The sequence below is a fragment of the Tinamus guttatus genome, unplaced genomic scaffold (assembly GCF_059628265.1).
Source record: "Tinamus guttatus ecotype Peru unplaced genomic scaffold, ASM5962826v1 Tinamus_guttatus_pri_ptg000272l, whole genome shotgun sequence".
NCBI lineage: Eukaryota > Metazoa > Chordata > Aves > Tinamiformes > Tinamidae > Tinamus > Tinamus guttatus.
The window spans coordinates 617,900-636,595 of NW_028288806.1; positions in this window are offsets into that span (position 1 = coordinate 617,900).

Sequence of the window (18,696 nt, forward strand, 5' to 3'; positions counted from 1 at the left end):
TCTGTCCCAAAACCATTGTGTTACTTCATCCTGATGTCAAGTAGAGGAGCTTGAGTGTGAGAAACAGATAGAAAAATAACCTTCCCAGGTCAGAGACAAGATCATTTTAGAAAATCCACCAGGTTATAGTGACAGCCCTTGCCTTTGCATGCAGAAGGGATTCTGGCTTTGGAGATGAGGGCGAAGATGGAAATATAGACACTGTCCTATCTGTGTGAGGCTCATGATGTTTTGAGGGTCTCAGCAATGCACTTGATCTCTATTTTCTACTTCTTCCCTGTTGGCATTTAATTTCATAGTTTAGACAAATAGCTTTTGTCCAGCTAGTCTGGATACTCACAGAATAAATTGGTGAATGTTCAATGAATGTTCTGTCTGAGGCAGCAGAGCACAGTGCACTTAGTTCCCTTAGGTGAAGAGCCCAGACCATTTGGTTTCACTGTGCGCAGCAGTGGATGGCAGTTTGCAAAGAACAAGAGTGGGCAAAACCTGTGCTCTACTTAGTGAAGCCTTGTGTATACACTGCAGTGCCCTCTTTTCACAACCGCTGTATTTTCTCATACTGTCAGCAGCATCACTCGGAGATCAGTGGTCAGTACAGCCTACAGCCGACAGACATCTGCAATATTTCCCCAATGATAAGAAATGCTGTATTTCAGTCCCTCAGCTTTCTGACAAGAGCATCAATGCCCCCTCTCTACAGCAAAGGGCTGGAGTCATGCTATATTATTACTGTGGTTTTGTGCTTCTAGAGGCAGATGTTTGTGTAGACTCTCTCCAGTTATACATATTTACTGGGTCTCCCTTACCTGTCATCAGAATTTATAAAACAAAACCCGTCTGACCCCTAGTGACAAAATACTGAGATGGGAAATCTCTGTTAGTCCACAGAAACCAAGTGCTAAAAACCCCTCCAGAGTCTACTGCCTTATCGGAGAATGATCATCTCCCAGACAGCTCCAAATGACTGAAGTAACTGGCTTTCCTCTGGGAGACAGTGCAGCACTTCCGTTACCATGTGTGGCCATCAGGGGAAAGATCCCTACCATTTTAATTTCACCCTATTCTTCATACCTGTAACACCTTTATTCCTCCCAAGATAATTATTCTTCCATCAAATGCTTGTAGCAGGTTAAGGATGCTCCTTTGGGCATATCCAGGCAGCTATACATATTTAGCTCTCTTTCCCACCCCGGGAATCAATTTCCCAAGCCCTTTAATCATGTTTACTGCTCTTCTCTGAATCTCTTTAGTTGCCAGTGTTTTGCATTGGGTCCCATTCATCTCTGGGCTTTCAAAGGAGTTATGAAACCTCATCTTTGCCTTTTTTTTTTTTAATCCAAAGAGAGGCAGTTTGGCTAAACAGGCAGTATTCTGGGTTAGTGACATCTCCCGACCATGACCCTCCACCTCTCAAAGCTGCTGAGTGATTTTTGAGGACAGTTGGCTGCAGTCTTTCTCACACTGCAGTCTGAGACAAATCTGATCCTGTGAAGTGCATGGAGATCTGTGTCTGCAAAGCATGATGGAAACCCCAAATGATGCTGCTCTTATTGCTGCTTAGAGGAGTGAATGGTGTGCAAAAAAGAAGCTAGATTCTCTGGCAGAGGCCTGCCCAATCTCTCCACACACTCTCTCACACCAGTATGTTCACTATGTTCAATATATTCACTATATGTTCATACCAATATGTTCACAATTATGTTCACTGAAGGTGCTCTCTGATTTCCAGTTCACATCTCTGAGTTGTGAAAGTCTCAAAGGAAAGAGGAAAGCTGAGGCTGAGCCGAAGGCAATTATGCTACTGAACAATTTCACCTCCCCCTGATTCCTCCTTGTCAGTGAGGGACAAGGACATTAACTCTTAATAAGTTAAGTAATTATGTTGGATTTTAGTCTCTCTGGAATCTTTCTCTGTTGACTTTTCTAGCAGAGTAAAGACTGGCAGCTTCTTCTGTCTTCCCTTGGTATTTGTTCAGTAAAGGAGCAGTTTGGTTTCTCCCAGATGCTGGGAAAGAGCCCTGGTCACTTCTCCTCCTGCCACCTACCATCTGAGTATTTCTTAGCCGCAGAACAGCAGATCAGGTTTCCACTTGATCAAGATGCAAAGCATTAAGGTAAGAGAGTTGGTCTGAGGGCACTTGGGCTTGGACCACAGTGGGATGCTGCAGCAGACACAAGAGAGCTGATTCCTGCCAACTATCCTCTGAGTGCCAGCGTGGAGAGGATAGCTACTTCACAGACATGACTGGAAGAAAAAGGAGAAGCAGCTGGGAGTTGTGCAGCTCTGCTTTGGAGGTATGCTCGGCGAACGCTGCTGACTGTGCAGTGTTAGGGAAGTGACTCCAAGCCTACTTACCCCAGGCATCCTATTGAGGCTGATATGTCTCTGCCCGGATAGCAAGGCAGCACCAACCAGTGGCAGAGACAGGCCCAATGTGTGCCAAGGAAAGTAAAGGTGAAAAGAAAGACTGGAACCTGTGTCAGGCTGAATCCTGCAATCATCCTTCCATGTCAGGGAAGGCACATCGCAGGGTAAGGAGTCTGGCTTCTTTTCGAGTGAGGAAGGGAGAGAGGTTTCTCCAGAAGGACATGTTATAGTCCTTGTTTGCTGGCACCTGGAATGGAGCCAAGGTGGAGTTCTGTCCATGCAGTCGTGGCTACTATTGAGCCCTCTCACCCATTACAAGCTGTGAGTAACTCCACTCTTCCTTACCCTGAAGCTTCCCAGATGCCTACATGCATCCTAAGCTGTGTCTCGGCTACAGTATTTTTTCTACAACTCACAAGAACCACATTTTCATTGGTTGACACAAGATCTAGCAATAAGGCTCCCATTTCTAGCCCCTGCTATGGAAGACAGCTGCCTCCTGCTGGTGTGACATGTAGGAGATCCCTGGTGGCCTTCGGAACATGGTTTAGGTGGCTTTAAGATGTCACTGAGTACCTGTGACATCTGGGTATACCTCCTGATTTTCTGGTGAAGGAGTACAGCATAGGCGTGTGCTGGGCAGTTGCTCTTCCCCAGACTTCCCTACTGCTCTCCCTCTGTACGGGCTCATCCTGCTCTCTGCATCTCCTCATGGCTCGCCAGCTAGGCAGACACATGGTGTTTATCCTGAAACAGGTGGACAAGGGAGGCATTGCTGGAGGGAAAGATGTGGCATTGCAGTGATCAAATCCTTGACTGGGCCTAGTGGCATGTAACGGAGTAGGCAATAAAAGCACAGCCAGGTGTCTCTGGCAGACTTAGATGGAGCAGAGCAAGATGCTACCACTCCATCAGATCCTCAGGTGTGCTTAGATGAATATTTGCGTATCTCAGCTGTAAGGGCAGTCATCTCCATATGAAGGGCTGTAACAATCAGCAGGAACTGCTATCTTTTTAAACTGCTTTGGCTCAGTCAATGAAAAAAACTGCTAGGGTAGCAGTAGAAGAGGAACAGAAGTACCATAAATCTGAAATGGTGATCACTTGGCGCTTGTGTTACAGTGATGTTCAGGTCAGGTGTCCTGAGCATGGGCACCCTATGGAAGAATAGGCTGTCCATGCAGGCAGTGAAGAGCTTATCAAGAGGCCTGTGGGAACAGAGAATCTGAAGAAACCCATCACTCTCTAGTGCTTTGTACCATCCGACCATGGACAGATAGAGTGTGTTGGACCAGGGGAGATGTTCCCTCAGAGATACTGGCCTATTGGGTAGTTGAGGAACATTATTCTTCCAAATTACTCGCATGAGTCAGTGGAACACAGCTGGCAAAGGTACTGAATTTATTGGTTATTTACTGTAACCTTTTATGAAGGGAGATGTATTTTCCCTCAACATCTCTGACATGAAATTTATCAGAAATTCCTGAATTGAAAAATGAGACCATAATATAATAATAGGTGGGGTCTAGTCACAAGAGAGAGAGAGGGCGCACAGCCTGCTAGTATGGATTACAGTCCAAAAAATACCAGAAACACAATCTATCTAATCTCATCTGAGAGGATGGAGAACAAATGCCCTACAGGTTTTGTCTGAAGTGGTGAGGTGATGGTTATAGATGAATGCTTTTAGAAAAGGAAACTCCAAATCTGTTCTTCCATTTAGCACAGGCCATGTCCCTTTGCCTTTGAGTGCGGAAGCTGCTTAGCTGGAGAAATGAGCAACTCAGGGAAAAACCCATCACTTGTTTTCCTATTTAAGCAAAAATGCTTTCTCGGAATGATAACCAAGGCAGGAGGCAGCATCTCTTGGCAAACAAAGTGCCATTAAAAGCATTTGCTGGAAATGCTTTCTACTTTGTTCCTGAAAAATGTTTGGAGCATATTGATAGAGTAGCAGAGGACTCAGTTTTGCAGCAGGGGGGGCAGCTACCGTAATTTGAAGTTTGGGTAAGGAAGGAGCAGAGAGATGGTGAAGGCCCTGTAGTGGGAGTTAGGAGGTTTCTCCTTTGGGAAGTTTCTTATATTAAACTCACTAATCACTTAACACCATCTGGCACAATCCAAAGGCAGAAAATGTGCTTTTCCAGAGCATGTTTAGAAACTACTAGAATATGTCATCTCTGGCAGGAGGATGGTAAACCAGAATTTTGGAAGAAAACCACCACGGAAATCATCCCTATCACACCAATAAATTTGGAAATAGAGCCCACCAGTGTTTCTTTGAACACATTGTACCTATGGGATATAGGCACCAGAATCTGACACTCATAGGCCATGCCTATTCTGCAGGGAAAAAGAGCTCTGCAAAGAAACACAAATGCATTGCACTTTGCCTGGCTTTGGGCTGCATGGCTCCTTCATAGTCAACCCATGGGACTACTTCAGAGTCTGTGCCTGGCAGCAAGGTATCGTATCAGGCATGTGTGGTCTCATGAGGTCCCACACCTAGCGAGAAGCATGCTTCACTGTCCTCAAGGCTAAGCTCACAGTTAGCAATGTGGAAGTGAGGCAAGGCTATTTGCAAGCCACCCATTGCTGAGAGGGCAGACATAGGCAGGAGGCATATTGCTAGGCATGATTCTTGCTCTTAGAGTACACAGGAGTGTGTCCTTTGACACCAAAGCCTAAATTTCTGTCTGCAGGTAGCAGATGCTTTAAAGGAGCTGGTCTGAGATGAACTGAGCTCCTACAGGACTTGTCTGCCATGCAACTGACCTCTCCTCAAAGTGCAAGTGTTCCTTGTCATGAATTCTTACTATCCAACAGTTGCCCCAACTTCCTTGCACCCACAAAATCTTCTATAAATTTATAATAATGCCTTAATAACTTGATTGGCCTTCTGGTGATTTGTAGAACCTCCATGTAACAGTGAAAAGGTTTGTCTTCTGCTACTGATGCTACATAAAGATGAGACTTGCTGCTAATCAAAGCTCTGAGAGCACCAATAGGCCTTCACTGCCCAGATGAGACTCACTTGGTCCCTCCACCTGCACACTGCCTGCCATTCGTCCTGGAGCTGCCTTTAGGCTCAGAGCCTGGCTTCCACTCTTGCCTTGATAACTGGACTTGCTGGAGCTTCTGGAGCTGGGTCATTTCAAGATTACTGGTTATCAGACTGCCAACAAAGCCTCTTTTTAACCACCATTCTGGCCCTATTTGAATACTGGGGGACTACATACTGGTCGGTGAGGACACTGTGTGTGCTGAGGTCACCCTTAGCTTGTCTTATATTTCTTATGGAGTAGTCCAATGCTTGCTCCCTGATGTTGGGTGTGTAGAGGGAAAAGGATGAGAAATAGCAGAATATTCTGTGGGCTCCCTCAGCGGCTGCTGGCTAAGAAACTCCTTCTGTGCTATTGCTTCAGTTAGAGAAATCAAGGGGCCCAGAGTAATGCTCACTAACAGAAAATAACAGACTATTCCCAGTTCTTCACATGTGGAAAAGAAATGCCAGGCTCCTCTCTTTAATCATTTGTTTCTACTACTCAGACACCAGTAGTTTAAACAAGTATCTCCTACAAATCATCAGTTAGCACTGAGATTTTGAAGAAAGAAGTTGAAATGAAATCCACATGAGTGTTAAATTGCGTGAAATCTGCATTATGGAAGGAAAACGGTGAAGCTGGAAGATAATTTTACAGTTTCTAAGAAAAAAAAAGTGCATTTTACACAGTATCATTAAGCCATCGAACTCACTGCAACACGATAACTTGGAGCTCAAAAGCTCAGCTTTTCCTCTAAAGATGAAGAGGTGTTTACACAGCAAGCAAAAGTATCCACAATTAAATTAGACAAGCTAAAAAGGAATAAGACCTTTAAGCCTAAGGGTACCAGCCAATTAATAACTGAAGGATTTAGGAGGAAATTTCCCCTATTGGCATGCAGTTAATTGCATAATTGCACACTTTCCTTTGAAGCTTCTGAAGGTGATTGCAACTGGAGTCAGGATACTGCATTCTGCAATCTGTAGACATGATCCAATCTGGCAATTGTTGTGCTTATCTCCTCATTTTGTTAGGCAGGCAGAAATAATGTGAGGGATGCCTTAGTGTGGATAGTAAGAAAGGTAGCTGCAGTTTGCTAGCAGATGAAATTATTTGTCCACTGATATCTTGACAAAATGTGAGAGTCTCTTACAAACACAATATATAAAGCTCTCCAGTGAAGAAATTGGTGAACACTCCTAAACAGGACCTCACTTTTTGCAGAGTTCTCACTCCTGCTGCTTATTTCCCACCTCCAGCCTTAACAGTAAAAGGTGACAATCCGTGATTTTTTTTTTTAAGTTACTATCCCGATTCAGTGTCAGAGGAGGTTTCGATATGATCCCAAGAGCGAGATTAAGACACAAATGAGGCCAAATGCTGTACAACCTTGTAAGCTTTATTCTCATAAGTGCACTAGGACAGAGAGAAGAAGAAGGAAAAAAAAAAAAAGGAAAGAAAAATAAGCAAGCAAGCGGGAGAGAGAGATGCAGCAGGATTATAGTTACCACCACCACCAGTCCAGTGAAGTGTCGTTGGCTCTGCTTTGGTGCAGGTGCAGGTGATGTTCCACACACCCAGGAAAGAAGCCGTGCACCCCAGAAGAAACCGCACACACCTGGGAAGAAGCCGCTGCGTGTCCCCGGTGGGGGGAATACGCAGTCCTTTTATGTCCCTGTTCTTGCAGAGCCCGTCCTCCCCTTCTCTGCATGCTCTGGTGCTCCTCTTCCCTCAACTTGAGTGCCAGCGCTGCTCCGTAGACACTGCTGGACATTGTTTGGGCCTCGCGTCCCAGATCTCACAGTCCTCCCAGAGGTGGGGTGCCAAGATCAAGAAATAGATACAACGTCAAACTATATACATATTCGAGGTTAGTAAAACAAGTGTAACAAAGTTATCTTCTAACTCACTAAACAATTGATATATCTGCCGGCTTTGAGTGGCGAACAGTGCAAATCTGTTTCATACCATCAGGTGAGACAGTAGATATGAATTGCATATTAGATATAACATGTTGGATTAATTGAATAAAACAAGGGATGATACATTGCAAAAATATTAAGGCAGCAAATGTGCATAACAAATAAAATAAAAGCTGCTTTTTCCCGTCTTCTACCTTTTCCCACTACCGTCCACTTCCTGAAGCATTTACTCCAATTCCTTAAATCTGATATCCTTCCAATTCATTAAATTTGATACAGGCATTCCCTCTGCTCCCACTGCCTATCACAGTGTTCTGCTGTGCTTGGGTCCTGCCTGCAAACGCTATCCTTCACTCCTTTATCAGCAATCCCCGCCTTTGCCTGCAACTGGATTCCATCCCTTATTTCCTTTACCATCAATCCCCACCTTTCCTGAGAGACTATAAATTGCACATGCTCAGACCATCATTTGCACATTCTCAGACCATCAAGCACACATCTTCAGATCATCATGCACTTATGAAGTCTTTCAAATATTTTTCTCAGTACTGCAAGCCAAACAAAACTGAGACACCTTCTTTTTGTTCTCCATCATTGTTAACACATTCAAATCAGCTTCAAATCAGATATTGCTTATCCTCTTCTATTTCATTCCACTTATCCACTTAGCCTGCCTCCTACAAAACAGCATATTGTAAAGTCGTGTTACATCTTAAATTTCCATTCTTTGACCTCTTCTCTTGATCTTTCAGAGTGTATAGCGGCCACCAATGATTACAATACTGCACAAGTTACTTAGGCTAAGTGTCATTCATGTCAACAGCAGACCGCTTGGCCTACACTTACCTCCTAGATGGCCCTCAGAGAGAGAGATGACCATCACTTACATCAAGGTCTGGCATGGCATATATCCCTACCACTCAACGCCTAATGGGTTGCAGCCAACAGTGGAGCTCAAGTTTCTTCTTCGTGGCAAACACAGAGGCCAACCCAGTCTTGCCCTTGACTATGGTTCACAAGGACTCCAAGTAGCAGGCCCATAATGCTCCATCATTCTTTCAGGAGGCTACTCATTCTTCCCCCACTTTTGTTTTCCACCTGTATTAACCTCAACAGATCGCTTGTCGCAGGCAACCTCTCTGTCCCCCAAATTATCATACTCAGATTAAAAGTTTGGCTTACAGCTCTTGCTAACGAAACTAATTCATTATCCTTAAATGGATCATATAGACTGGTGGAATTTGGGGGAGTTGGCTTCTCCTTACTCTTATAGATAACCCCCCAGAACAATATAATTAAAAAATGACATAAGCATTTTAACCAAATTATATTACAATCAGCATCTGGTTCACATCTTCCGTGGGCACATCTGGGTCACTTGCTTCTTCCTGAAATGACACAAAAGACAAACTCGCTTCTCAGGTTAGAAAGAGGGAACAATCCATTTACTGCGAATCTTATGAATTTTTCCATGGGCATTTTTTGCCTTCCAAGTGTATTTGTTTATCGAGGTATCTGACATCATGGTCTTCCCAGACCCAAGGCCAAGGAGTTATGGCAACAATGTCGAGACAAAAGACAATTCAAAACAGTATCTTACAGTTACCAACCTGCTCCTCCATAGCCTGTTCAAGCTTTGTTTAGGAGCAGGGTGGTGCTCTAGAAGATGGAATATGGTCTTCTGTCCAGAGCTGTGAAATCACACAGTGCTCCAGGATATGTGAAGAAGGAATCTTGCTGTACAAGATTGAAGATAATAAATGTAAGTGAGAAATCAAGGAATGAGTTAGTGTGAAAGCCAGGAGAATAATAAGAGTGCTTTGTTCCCTAGCCCTTGCCCCAGCCATTTGCTACCGGATATCTATACGACCTTTATATTAAAAATATAGGAGTATTAATGAAAATAACAGGAGGGTTACCTCTATGGAGACAAAGCAACAAGTTTCCCCACATCTTTTTTCGTAGTTTAAACAAAAGACGATAGAGAAAATGTGGTTAGGATCTTTCTAGAATTTTCCATGAGACGGTAGCAAGTCCTAGAAGGGATATTGCTGTAAATTTTATGTCCACATCTTCTGGCATTGCTGTCTGAGTAACGCCCCATCTTGTCTGTATTTGTATTGTCCTCACATTTCACAGCTATGTCTCAAATGGGATATGAAGAAGGAAAGTAGAACTTGCCCTGAAAGTGTCACCCCTAATTAATATCCTCCAAGGCAGTTCCCTAATTAGTATGCAGATCTGGTTTCAGTGCAGCTCGTTAATGGGCTTACTCCTCTGAGAATGGTAATTAGGTATGACACTGATGTACTGTGCTGTTATGGGAACCTGCCACCAGTGGACAGGTAAGTGGCAGAAGTGGAAGCAACCACATCAAGAGAACAGGCCATGCTTGGACAAATCCATTTCAAGGGAGAAGAAACAGGAATGAGGAGGCACAACATGAACCTGACATGATAGAAGACCATGTGTGATTGGAGATCTGATTAGGAAACAGGGTGAGGAAAAAAACTTAATTCATGTCCTAGATTCTCTAAACCTAGATCTTCCTAAGACCCTCACTCCTGCCTTCAACATGTTCTCCTAACCAAAATATTATGATGTTGCTCTGCCCAATGCTGAAAAAACATACCAGTTCTGACTGTCAGTACTGTGGTAGAGAGGGTCATATTTCTGCTCTTTTTACGCTTACATAGCTTTGTGACATTGCAGATAAACAGGGTAGAGATCAGTGGAGTAAGAGACAGAATCATTTTGCAGAAACAAAATCTGATCTACATGGAAATGTTCCTCACAAAACCACTAATGTCTTTCACTGATCTTTTCTCTTGGACATCATCTGAAATGGAGTTAGGAGTCTTAGGAAACATCCAGCCAAAAATCCTCCAGGGCCTCCCACAGCACTAGATTCACAGAGCAAGAAGAGACTGATTGAATATGGCTCTTACCAGAGGAATAGGAAGGAAGGAGACCAGTTTTCAGAGTGAAGACAGAGACTTCCACTCGGTAAAAACAGATTTTTTTTGCACCATTTTTGAGTCATGAATTCAACGCATCTTTCTTCCCTCCCCTTAGTCAAACCTTGCTAAAAAACAAATGAAATAGAGGAGCCTCTGGAAGCTGAAAGTTACACTCACAGAATCACAGAATGGTTGAGATTGGAAGGGACCTCTGGAGATCATCTAGTCCAATCCCCTGCTCATGCAGGGACACCCAGAGCATGTGGTACAGGGTGGCATCCAGGCGGGTTTTGAAGATCTCCAGAGAAGGAGACTCCACAACCTCTCTGGGCAGCCTGTGAGGCTCTGACACCCTCACAGTAAAGAGGTTCTTCCTCACATGGAGATCAAACTTCCTGTGTTTCAACTTACACCCATTACCCCTCATCCTGTCCCTGGTCACCACCAAGAAGAGTTTGACCTCATCCTCTTTACATTCTCCCCTCAGGTATTTGTACATATTGGTAAGATCCCCTCCCAGTCATCTCTTCTCCAGGCCAATCCTTTGCTAGAAACTTAAAGCTAGGAATTTAACAGATTTTTATGAAGTAGTCAATGAAAGGTCTGAGCCTACGGAAAGTGAGGAATTGAAAATAAGCAGCTTTAAGGAATGTGCATTTCCTTTAAGGATAAAATAAGCCAAACGCTATAGATCCCAAGGAGGTGAATCTTCTGTAGCCCTAAGAATTCAGAATTTGTTAGCAATAAGAATCACTTCTTTATTAAGGAAGCCTGCAAACTACTTTTGGCTGATTGTAGATGAATTTCCCTTTCCCTATTGAATGATTCACAGTGCTTGGTCTCATGCTTGTGAGTGCTTGCACAACTCTCATTTTTTTTCAATAAGGAATGGATAGTTACCACTGCTGTCCTTATCCAGGGTTCTTAACAACCAAGGGGGGTTTCGATCTCACTTAGTCTGGATTGGACAGAAGCAGACATCCGGGTGTCTCATATCCCCTCATATCCCCTGAATGTCCTTGAACCATGACAACCCTGAAGCCTTTTCCCAGGTCTCTCGTACAGATCATTAAGGAGTTTGAAACGCTAACCTGACCTTTTGTCCCCTTAACACATTGTCCCAAGACAATTTTGTAGAAGAGGCATTTCAGTTGCCCTTGGATATTTCATAACTTTAAATATTTTATAAAAAATTAAATGTTAATTGTATGCTGTCCAGGGGAGAAAATCATTGTAGTGTTCAATTAACATTTAATATATTAGCCATCAAATATTTAAATAGCTCCTATCCAGTGGATGTATTTCCTCTGCATTAGCTGTGTGGATCCCTGGCTTGGCTCTCCACAGAACTTTTCACCAAGATGCCACAGCAGAATAAAATGAGGGGAAAAAATCACATTTTTGCCCATGCGTCCTTGCTTTTGAAGTTTTCCAGCGCAATATAAAAGCTCTGGATACTAGCATGGGAAAACAGGAACAAGCTAATGGTCCCTGCAGTATTGCATTGTTGTTCTGCTATCTCACCCTGACTACAAGCTATGACATCTGAGAAGGTGCCTAGAGATGTCTTCATTATACAGATGTCTCCTTAAGTCAGTTTGGTGCCTCTTCATTGTGCTAAGCATCAAAATCAGGCTGTTCTCAGAGCTCTACATTGAATGCTACCTGCTTATGTTTCAAATCTGGTTTGCTTATACAGCATCTCCCCTTGATCCATCCTCAGCGATCACTTCTTCCAGCATCTTCCTTCAAAGACAGGTCCATATTTTTTGCTTTTCTTTTATTGTTTTTGTTGTTGTTGTTGTTTGTTTGTTTTTTTATTACCCCCACATGCTTTTAACTCTTTCCTGCAAGGTCTGTTCATCCATAGAATCATAGAATCGTAGAATGCTTAAGGTTGGAAGGGACCTCTAGAGATCTTCTAGTCCAACCCCCCTGCACACGCAGGGTCACCTAGAGCATGTGGCACAGGACTGCGTCCAAGCGGGTTTTGGAGATCTCCAGAGAAGGAGCTTCGGTTTCTGGCCGTTTCCTCTAGTTCTGTTGGTGGCCATCAGTGAAAAGACGCCAGCACCATCCTCCTCACTGCCTCCCTTGAGGTACTTATATACACTGATTAGATCCCCTCTCAGCTTTCTCTTCTCCAGGCTGAACAAGCCCAGCACCATCTGCTGTTTTATTCTAAAAATTGCTCAACTTGTCCCCATCACCTACAAAAAAAATGGAAATTTTCATTTAATAATAATTAAACAGATGTCTCTGTGGAGAAGAGATGATAAAATCACTCTTTGTGAAGTTTATAGACAACCCAGACAGCATATAAGCCAGTGGCAGGATGAGGCCAAATCCATGGAGCAATGTGCTTGCATTGGTGAGCAAGAGGCAGACATTGGCTAGGGAAACTATCTAGTGTGGAACACATTTGGTGAAAGACTTTGCGTCCTTGTATTAATAGATTGAACAAGGGCACTTGAGACAATGATCTCCAGGGCCATCAGAGTGGGTGACAAGTGAAAGATTTGCCCTATGCTTTCTGTTTTGAGAGGTGTATCATCTCAGTAGACAGTCACAGCTGCAACTTCTAACAACAGCCCTCCAGCAGCACAGTGGTCCTCTTGTGAGGTGGTGTAGGTCATTTCAGGGAAATGGATTATAGGAGAAGAATTATTGTAGACCTTTCCAAATAGCAGACCCTGTCTGGATCCGGACTATAAACTAATTTTGTGTGGGCCTTGCCAAGATCCCTGATATGTGACATTTCCCACATTCTTCAGGGAAATTTCTTATCAGTTTCTTGGTCTCACACCCTATTTCAAGGTGTGATGCTTGCATATGGTTCCTGGCAGAGTCGAATAAGGTATATCGCTCCTTGCTGCAGAGCCCTTAATAAGATGTATTTTTGGGTGCTCATTCCACATCTTGTTTTCAGTTCTGCTGTTTGTACACTAAAAGATGGAGAAGGCAGAGTGAAATGCAAGATTCAGGTATGGGCAAACTCTCATCTGCAGAGAAAGCACTGACATTTCTATCTATTTAGCTTATCAAAGTGAAGATTCTTCTTCACAGAATAAAACCAACAAGGGGAGAATTTGTCTGATACAAGACAGCTCTTTAATCTAGTAGTCAAAGATGTAAAGAGCTCTGAGAACTGGAAATGGAAGTCAGAGAAACTCAGAGTGGAAATAAGGCACAGCAGAGTAATTAAATGTTGGAAGAACTTCCATAGAAGGCAGGGGAAATTACCAGCACTTGGAGTCATCCATTCAGTACTGGCAACCTTCAAAGAAGGCTGCTCAATATGAGCCAGAAGTTATGGGCATGATGCAGGAACTATTGCCTGAGGCCATGCCCTGTATTCTGCAGGAGGTCAGAGAAATTCTGGTTGTCCTTAATACCTGCATTCCAATGACAGATGACTGCAGTCAGAGTTCTCTGGCCTGTCTCTTTTGCTTCTGTCTGGTATATGTTATCTTCAGGATGCTGAGGGATTTCTGAAAACACAGAACTTGGCATTTCTCTGAGACACTCCAGGACTCCACATATATGCCAGCTTTCTCATCTTGACCCAGTGTGCCATGTGGTTATAGCCAGATGGTGCCTAATTTAGGTTATACCTGTGTGATCATGGTTTTAAGCAGCTAAGCTTGAACTCTATGACATCTAGCTCTAGAAATCTGTGTCCAAATGGCTGTGTCCACACTGTGGGGTAGAGTATTCTGTTTGTATATCCTGCCACTGTTGTGACTGCAAGGTTGGCTCTCGTGTTTTCTTATTGTCTGTATTCCTTTCTAGGTAAAACCAGAATGCTGGGGAGGAGGGGACACAATGCTCTGGTCTTATTCCACAAGCCAGGACTGAAAACAGACAAACAAACAAAAACAAAACAAACAAAACGAAACACCCTGTGTAAACATGACCATTCTGAAGTTAACTCCCTCTGTCCCTCCTTCTCTTATTTCTTCAGTAAATTGCCCACGTATTTTCCCAACAGTCTCTTAAAAGTAGAACAGATCAATTATGTGGAAATATGTATGTATACTTTAAAATAACAAGCCCTTAAAATGCCAAATTGAGTCTGCAATGCTGTTTGCCAAGCATGGAGCTAATTGGTGTGAAACTGCTATTTACAACTAGTTTATATCCTTGCCTGTAGGTTTCTGGGAGGGAAGGAACAGCAGTGTTTGAAAGGAGTGTGTGCTCTTTGCAAAGTGGTGTTTCTGTGAGAAATAGAATGGCAGTGATTATTTCTCTGCCTTTCACATGGTCAGAGATGCTTCTGCTCTGCATGTGAGTCGTTTCTATGTCTGTGCATTACTGTATGTATTATTTTATTTTCTTGGGGGCCAGTGGTCTGGTACCTATATGTATGTGATAATGTGATAAAGTTCAAGATGATTTTTACAGGCTCAAAAGATTTGTAAAAACTTAAACAAATATAACCTTAGTGTTTCATGTTTTCCTTCCCTTCTCCAGTGGGTCCTGTTCTGTCCTTCTTTCCCCCATCAGACTGAACTGAGAAGAGAGGAAAGAGAAGGATGAGGACAGAGAGCCCGCAGATCATGCTGTATGTTCAGTACATCCCTTGTTGCCACCAGGAACTGGGAAGCAAGATTTGAGATGTCATGATAATCACAGAACTGAGAAGTCTGAGGCATTTTTGGACACAGTCAAAACCTGCATGGGTGTGATCTGGTGCCATGTGATCTAGGTGACCCTGCTTGAGCAGGGGGATTGGACTAAATGGTCTCTAGAGGTCCCTTCCAACTTCAACCATTCTGTGATTCTGTGATTATTAGGAAAGCTTCCTTCTTTGGAGAAGGTGCATATGTGTCGAGGACATAGTTAACAAGGGCCACTAGCAGTCAGCTTTCCAGGTTTCCTCACTAAAGCTTGAGAAAGCAGGGTACATTGCTTTGGGATAGAAGCCCACGGTAATAGGACTGGGTTGTCTAAAAAACACGCATGAAAATTTCTGTAAGCAGTCATGAGTGAATATTACTTCTGTGTGTATTTGTGTGTGTTGAAAATTATGTGCACCATTTCCTGGTAACAGGCAGATCTCTGCTGGTACTTCTAGGAGCTGCTGACGGGCTCATGAAAGAGTATGTTTTGGTCCATGGTTTTTCCCTTTTCAGCCACTCCTTCTCAGGAGTCTGGGACAGTCTCTAGCCTGTTCTCCTTGGGAACCTCCAATTCCCTTTAGTGTGCTTTCTTTCAAGAATAAAGAAAGAGCCACGATCTATCTTGTAGAAAGTATACAGACATTACACAAGTGATACCATCAGTCATTTAGGCTAACATGATTAAAAGATTGCAGGTTCCTTTGAGGTTTTTAATGTTTGCAGCCTTGAAAAGGAAGTCCTGCTGTAAAAACTATTTTTTTTGAGGGAGATGAGAATGGGCACTTTCTTGGTAGACCAGTAGAAGGGGCAGAAAAAAAGATGTCTAGTGACTTAAAGTAGTCTGTGTCTACACCGCCACTTCCTTGATGAATCCATCTTCTGCAAAAATAGGCACTCTTTTGGTGCAGGTGCTGCTTTTGCTTATGTATTATACCCTACTTTGACCTGTTTCTGTGCTCCATCTTCTCAGTTTTGTGCCACCTTTCTTCACAGAAATACAAGAAAAACTAAACTAGCCCCTACGTCTTTTTATATTAATCAAGAAACCCACTCTTTTTTTTTTTTCTTTCTAGGAGGAGAGAAAACACCTATCTATTTTTATCCCTTAACCTAGTCTCACCACTTCACCCATATTCTAAGCTTAACCACATGCTCTGAGTTTTGAGGACATTTTGTCCTATCTTTGCTGTCTTTCAGACTGTTTGCTCCAGAGAAAAGGAACTGTGTCTTTCCATTTTGTGCAGCATCTGGCACACTGAAAGCACCTGGCATACTGTCAGTACTTAACAGAAATTAAATAGTAATAATGCAAAGATATTTAGAGAGATTAGAGACTTGGTACAAATACAAATGAACATTCAGCTTGGCAAAACCTAAAGTTAATGCATCTGGCAGTGATGGGCGTGTAGAGAAATGTAGCTGTCTATGAATATTTGAAGTGTGTAAACATCAAGTAGAGAAAGAATTAGTTAATGTGTGTTCGGCAGAGGTAGCAGTGATGGGAAGAAATAAGAATGAGAAAGTCCTTATGGTAAAGTTCATTCAGTTATTAAATAGTTTCCAAAAGGAAAGACTAGAAATTACTTTGTCAGAGATTCAATAAAAATGCTATAACACACTGACTGAAACTCTGGTACCACTCAAATCAGTGAAGGAAATTCACTCTGACACCACGTAAGCCAATATTCCCTCCCCAGATAAACAAGAAAGTGAATTGGCAGAAGAATTGACCTGCGATTAAGTGTTTGCTGTTTTCAAGGCTGTTTTGATAGTTTCCCACCAATACAATATATATAAAGGTGCCTTATGAGAAAATATAAACATAAAATGTGAAGAATGGCATTGTATATAAATAAAATCAATATTTTACAGATTCAAGGCAGTGTTATTCTACATAATCACCACTAGAAAATATCTGCAGAGTATGCAAATAAAATATGGAAGTATTTAGTATCTACACCATATAGATTCTTGGGGAGTTTGTAGAGAACAGTGGTTTTCAATCTTTTTCAGTTTTCAAATCCCTACAAAATTTCCTGAGATTGAGGACCCCAGTGTGGCGAATTAACACAAGTGTCTCTTTCTCCTGGTTATTTTTATGAGAAGTGTAAATATATCTCATGGATCTCCAAAGGACTGGAATTGGGATATGAAAACCCTTGCAGAAAGATGTCTGGGTTATACTCATATATGACACATATTTGGAAGATGGTTATACTCAGCTGCATGTTGAAGTAATTATTTCTTTGTGCATTTTCAGATGTGACTTTTTCAGTGTGGGAAAGCCTTGGTTTGTATGTAGAGCTCAATAGATACTGAGTCCAACATTTACATTCTTGCATTTTTTGACATTCTTCATTTCCACTTCTCAGCATAGAATTCATTAGATCTTAAGAGTTTAATCAAAGTAACTGTCATTCTGGGATTAAGAAGTTAGTGATCTCAGCTGTTCATCACCAGAAATCACCACCCTCTGTTGGCATAGCTACATGTGTAATCACTTTTTGGCAAACCTGATATGGACTAAACAGGGAAAGACTACTCAGGCATTTATGTCAGGAGACCAGAGATGACAATGAATTGTTGAAGTGCATAAGTATCTGGGTTTGGTAACTTTTTACTCCTATATGCAGTGTATATAGTGAATAACAGTCTTTTTTGATGTTTGGTCTTCATAAGTGAGTTCTTTCTCATGTGAAAGTGGGATTAATAGATAAGAAACAGGAAGTTAAAATCAAAAGAACCTGACCTGGAGACATAAGAGCAGCACAGTCTGCAGCTATTGAGGGCTGTAATGACAGCTGCTAACTGAAATGGAAATACTGTCCTGAAGGCAGTTTTGACATTTCAAAATTTTATTTTGTCACAAACCAGGATGAAAAACCCCAGTTGGTTTACTGGCTTATTTTGTGAAGTACACATTAAGTATTTTTAGTTTCATTGCAACATAAATATTTTAAGCATATCTGAAGTATTTTGTGAAATATGTATTTATAGATAACAGTGTTTTGATAACTTTGTTTGATTCTTTTTACACAGTCAATAAATTCATGCAGATACTACACAACTAAATTATTTCAGATCACCATTTTCCGATGAAAGATTATCCTGTTTTAAAAAAATTCAGCTAGGAAATAAAAAGTTCTCAGCCCCCCTGAGACAAGGAACACAAAACTTGGATGCAAAAGAAGAGGATTAGCCTGCCAGCACCACACTTATCAGTTCAAAGTGAATATATTTTGATTTTTTGATAAAAGCTGAATATCAAAGCAAAAAAAATTTAACTTTTTACAATGGTAACATATTCTTTATGGGAGCAGTTTACTAAAGAAATTGCTTGCTTCACCTTCATCTCGGGTCTCTTTTCAGCTTAGGTATCTTTTTAAAAGAGAATCTGTAGCATGTCTTCATATTAATTAAGTTGATGACATTTCCTTGCCTATGGAGGAGCAGAGTAGAGGAGAGTAAAATTCCCTTCACTTCAAGTATTGCTGGCTGAAATTCAAGCCTGTGTAATGCAGGAAGCCCATATAGGCACATAGTGGCGTCTCCTGGCTTTCCGATCTCTGATTGTGCACCTGGGGAGGAATAACCCCATGCATCAGTACAGGCTGGGGACTGATCTTCTGGAGAGCAGCTCTTCAGGGAAGGACCTGAGTGTCATGGCGGCCGTCAAGTTGACCATGAGGCAGCAGTGTGCCCTCGTGGACAAGAAGGCCAATGGGATCCTGGGGTGCGTTAAGGAGAGCGTCTCCAGTAGGTCAACGGAGGTGATCC